We start from the raw sequence: 5,901 nt of genomic DNA, 5'->3' as shown, positions 1-5,901 counted from the left end.
GAGAGAGAGAGAGACAGAGAGATGTGCCCTGGCCAAGGATTGAACCTGCAGCTTTGTTGTTTCAGGATGATGCTCTAACTGACTGAGCTACCTGGCCTGGGCTGAGTCTCAACTCGTGACTTCCACACATTTCTATTATTCCCACCTCCTGACCATATGCTGAACTGAGAGCTTACAGTGCTCAGAAGGGATGTGTGACATCCTTGAGATACCAGGACCCTGAGCACCTTACGGGAGTGGGGGCATGGCAAGGCTGGTACCCACACACCTGTCCACTCCAGCTCTTTCCAACGACATAGGGGTTGGGAGTATCAGATTTGAAGCTAAATAGTATTGTGCTTTTAGGGCTGTTGTATTAGAATAATTGTGTCAATGCTCAGTAAGTGTTAGCCATCAGTACCATCATCACTCGTATTGCTTCTCTGAAGCCACTGGACTGAATGAAGATGGTTCTGAAAGTGAAGGGAAGAGCCGGGGCTGAGGATGGAGCCCCTGCCCCCTTCGTAGCCATGCAGCCCTTCCCAGCTTTACTGGACCACCCCTTGGGTTCAGACACAGTCAAGGCCAGCTGTGGATCTCAGATCACAGAAGTAATGAGTGAGTGGGACTGGGTGGGGGGATGAAGTTCAGGAAGTCAGTACAGCCTGCTCTATAGCTGGTGGCTTCAGAAAAGGGTGTGGTCCCTAAATCACTACTAATGTAGGGATCTGGACAGGTTTTGAGAAGCTGCCTCCCAGCAAGTGGAGTCCCAACCTCCCTTTGAGTGCAGCAGTGTCAGTCAGGCCCCAGTGGTTCTTCTTTTTGGGGGCAAGCTAGTGTTGTCCAGGCCCTGTGCACAGGCACAGACATGTCCCCAGCCAGCTCTTCATCTGAGAGTAGGGCCTGCCCAGTCCAGCTGTTAAGACTCCCTAACTCGATAGCTGTCAGATGTACTTGACATATAGGAAGGTGAAATTTTTCCATCTGGATTCTTTACCACCCCAAATGTGACAGCTGAGAAAAGACAGAGACTGTGTTGTGTTCTGCCAAGCAAATGTTATATATGAATCTTCCAACTTTGTTCTTTCTTAAGACTGTTTTGGCTGTTGGAATCCCTTGCAATTCTATGTCAATTTGAAAATATGCTTTCACATTTCTGGGGAAAATAGTGCTTGGGATTATGATGCCATTGTAAATAAAAATTTAAAATTTTATTTTATAATCATTTATTGCTAACATACAGAAATAATACAGTAATAAATTTTGATTTGATCTTATATTCTATAATTTTGCTGAATTTATTAGCCCAACTTGATTTTTTTGTAGATTCTTTAAATTTTTCTATATATAAGATCATGTCATCTGTGAATAAAGATAGTTTTACCTCTTTCTTTCTAATGTGGGTACCTTTTGTTTACTTTTATGGCATAATTGCTCTGGTTAAAACTTCCAGTGTTATGTTGAATAGGAATGGAAAAGTGAGTATTCTTACCTTATTCTCTTATCTTAGGGGAAAAGCTTTTAGTCTTTTACCATTGACATAAATTTATTTTTATTTTTAGTGAAGTAGAGAGACAGAGAGAAAAGGAGAAATGTGAGAAGCATCAACTCATAGTTTTGTCACTTTAGTTGTTCACTGATTGCTTCTCATACATGCCTAGATGGCGTGTGGAAGGGGCTCCAGCTGAGCCAGTGACCCCCTTGCTCAAGCCAGCGACCATGGGATCATATTGATGATCCCACATTCGAGCTGTGTGAGCTTACACTCAAGACTGAGATCTTAGGATTTTGAACCTGGGACCTCAGTGTCACAGGTCAATGGTCTATCCACTGTGCCAGGCTTGAGTATGATTTTAGCTGTTGGTTTTTGGTAAATGCCTGTTGTAGTGTTGAGGAAATTCTTTTCTAGTCCTAGTTTGTTGAGTGTTTTTATCACAAAATAATGTTGGAGTGTGCCAAATGATTTTTCTGTATTTTTTTAGTTTAGATGGTCATGTGCTTTCCCCCCTTCATTCTATTAACACAGTAAATTATATTAATAGGTTTTTATATGTGAGCCATGCTTGCAGTTTGGGTGCAGCTGAATATGTGGGGGCAGGGTGGATTGTCCCCATTGTGCCCAGAGCAGTGGCACCATAGGGCAGAAGGAAAGGGTGATTTGGGGGTAGTGTGGTTTCCAGGTGCCAGGCCATTACAAAGCACAGCAAAGAGAGCACACTGGGTCAGCAGCAATGTCAGCTCCCAAACAGAGACCAAGGAGTCTAACATGTGCTCTAGTCAGGGGCTGGCAAAAAAGTCGGTAAGGCACAATTCACCACCAAGGCAGGTTCTGGAGGCCTCTCCAGTCTGCTCAGGGTGCATCACTGGCCATCTCACCCACTGCCCTGGGGAGGTGAAACATGAGCACATGTTTTAGGGCAGGAAAGATGGTGACCTAAGCCTGGGCAGGGCAAAGCCAGCGGAAACCCTGGTTGAGGTTTGTAGTAGTCCTGACCTGCCAATCAGTCATCCAACCTAGGTATAGGGGCAAAAGATGAATCAAACCATCATGTATCTGTTTTCCTCAGGATAGGTGGCACTCTCACATATATAACCAAGCAGTTTTGTAAGTAAAGTAAGTGACTAAAGGTCTTGGGGCTGAAACAATCTCAACCTATTCTCAAACTTTAAATGATTAAGAAGCCCACTTCCTGGAGTGATGCCAGGTGTGGAATGCAAGTGCCTAGTGGGCCACTTTTGGTAAGCAGAACTAGTGCTGCAGGATAAACTGAATGCCAGGTTAAGGCGCCCAATGCTGACATTCATCAGACCCCAGAAAGTGTGTTGGTTGATAAAGACAGCATGATGGTGACCATGGAGGTCCAAATCCACTCCTGAGTGTGTAACAACTCATACACTGAATCAATTATCCTGAAAATGGATGGCACTGGAGCATGGGGCCCATACACAGCTGCTGCAGGCAGTCCAGGATGTGAACGACAGATGACATTACCCAGAAGGATGAGGATGGGGAGCAGAGAGCCAGGCTATGGAAAACAGGTCTCCCCTTCCCCATGTGCCCCCCACCTGACAGATGTTACACTTCCACAAGTAACAGGGCCACTGTAGTAAGCCTTGAAGCCTAGGGCTCAGGCCTGCGTGGAGCTGTCACAGGTGCAAATCTTGGTGGTAGTAGCAAATATTCAGATGAAAACCTTAGAGGCTAAGTGAGAAAGGGTTGACCCATGTGAGCAGTTGAACATGGGTCAGTCAGTTCTGAGAGGTAGGCGAGCACTGATCCAAAGGGACATGTGATGGCCTCAGTTGACCTCAGCGAGTTGAAAGAGAGTCAGGTTCAGATTCCTGAATCTGGGATATCAGAAATAGATGTCATGAGGTGTCTGATGCAGTAATGCAATTGATCCTAAAGAAGCTGGGAGCCCTGGAGAGAGTTTTCTTTCTTTGTGCAAAGCCCTGGAATGGATTTTCTTTGAGAGAGGGACCTGTACCTTACTTAGAAAGCATCGCAGTTCTGGTGGTATCTAAGGAACTCTCACAGGCCCTTGAAGATCTAAGGTAGAGGGCGTAAATTTCACATGGTTCTGTATCAATATACACAGCAAGCCTCCAAGGTGAATAACCTCTGACATGTTGGAAAAATGTAGGTGAGGGTAGTTGGCAAGCCAGATCTGAAATTTTGGGATAAGAATTGGCTCTAAGGACTGAAGTGGGGCTGAGCTCTAGCATAGCTGGAGGAGGTGCCACTGTACCCCCACACACACATCTTGGGCACTCCTGCCCTCCTCCACACAACTCATGCAGATTTCACCTTCCCCCCTACCCTGGGCCCCCTTGGAGTTCAGTGGTGAAAGAACAGTGCAGGAAGTGGGGGAAGGAAGCTGGGCCCCTGCAGGAGTGAAATCCATGTAGGGCCTTGTGAGCTTGCAGCAATGTGGATTCAGGACATGAGCATGTCCCTTCCTGTGGGTCACCCCAGCTGTGGCAAGCATCATGACCCCAGGGAGGTATCCTTCCCCATCCTCCCCCAATGCCCTCGCCTTTCTTGCTTCTGCAGAGGTCCAGCATGCTGGTCTCCCCAATGCTGCAGGGCCTGCTCTTGGACTGAGGTTCTATGCAATGCCTTAGCTGGTGCATAGCGTTCAACTTAGAACTAATCAAACCAGAGGAATCCTACTTTTATTTAAAGCAAAGCATTGCAAAAACCCATGGTGGGTCTTCTGTCCAGTGCTCTGAATGTCTAAATGAAGAAATCCAATGAAGCATGGGTAAACAGCAGGAGTATCTACGACTCTCTTCAGGTAGCCAAATGCCTCGTCATCAATTAATGACATGCATGAATGGATGAGTGCGATTCTGACTCTCCATACCTACCCTCCAGTGGAAACCACAGTCAAGAGGATGGGCTTGGCTGAATCAACCTGGAAGGATTCTGTTGAGGTTGACTCGAGTCTGTCAAGAAAAAGAAACATGAAGGATACAGAATAAGTATGAGTCCCTTGGTGCCCTCCTGTCCTTGTAAGAGGGTGAGTTGGTGTCCAAGGTCTTGGGGGCCACCAGTAGAATACCATACTCTTACTGATTTCTCACTAACTCAGTGAGGCAGGGTGAGGGTAGGAGGCAAGCCCTGAGGGGCTCTGGCTTCTGGAGTCAACTGGTGGGTGTGCCTGGCAAGCATGGCTCACTAGGGGAACATTGCCAGGTGGGGTTTTTGACTGGGGGGGAACACCTTTTAAATGGTAATGCAAGTGTCCTAAGGTGAGCTCAGGGAGGACTAAAATCTCTGGTGGAGCAGCAGGACAAAAGCTCACTTGATTTTGATCTTCAGTACAAATAAAGATCATGAAAGTTTGGCCTCATGATTTGCTGACCTTTTAGGTTTTAAGCTAGAGGTACCAAAAAGGTTACCACAGGGGTAACTGATTTGTGGTGGCCAAACATTCATAGTGAATGTTGCTTTTCAATCCTTTGATGTTGGCTCTTCTTGTTATTATGAAGCAGATTTCACAAGTGTTGGATTGTTCAACCACTAATAGAGTCTGTGAGCTGCATTGAGACAGGTTAATTTTACCCTACTGATGATGTGGTGTTGCCATGGTAATCCTGGTCATTATAAGAGAAACTATAGGTGTAAATATTTGGGGGCATGTGCTTTGTTGACGCACCAGTGGGGTGAAGCTGCCATCTGTGAGATTATTACTGAACTTCTCTCTAAGTCAGAATTCTGCCCAGGCAGAACTATAGGGCAGTGCCATGGAGCCTCAGTTGACCTAAGACTACCTGCCCCCATCACCTCTGAGAGCAGGCCACTGGGCACACTCTTCACCTGTGGCTTGGTGTGCTCCCTTTGCACTAGACCTTTCTGTAAGCATAGATAAAGGTGAAATGGTTAGCAGAGGGAGGTGTAGGAGGGAGGGGAATGAAGAGGAACAAGTATACAGTGATGAAAACTGATTTGACTTTGGGTGATAGGCACACACCACAAATCATCTGTTCAAATGTTATAAAGATGTTTACCTGAAACTTATGTAATGTTATTGATCAATGTCAACCCATTAAATTTAATTTCTAAATTAAAAAAAAAAAGACCATTGGGTGGGACCAGCCCTTTTTTCTAGGGAAATGAGTGTGTCTAGAAAAGAGGCCACCCTCTTGCCTATCATGCAAGGCATGTTCTTGGGAACATGGTGCTAAACCAATCCTAGATGATCTGCACCTGGGATGGGGTTCCCTAAGTACCAGTGTAGCTCCCTCACTGCCACCTATTGAAAACCAGCCCTAGATGGAAAGGTTTGTCTTTCCATCCTTTCCTGCCACCACTCCATGCGGTGCAGCAAGGAGAGAAAATATAGAGGCAGCAGCTCAGTTCTCACATGTCCCTTAGCGTCTACTGCCCTTTGGCCGCTTGACTTCCTCCTCCTCTTT

Source organism: Saccopteryx leptura, chromosome 3 (genome assembly GCF_036850995.1).
Source record: "Saccopteryx leptura isolate mSacLep1 chromosome 3, mSacLep1_pri_phased_curated, whole genome shotgun sequence".
NCBI lineage: Eukaryota > Metazoa > Chordata > Mammalia > Chiroptera > Emballonuridae > Saccopteryx > Saccopteryx leptura.
This window is presented reverse-complemented; position numbering follows the sequence as displayed.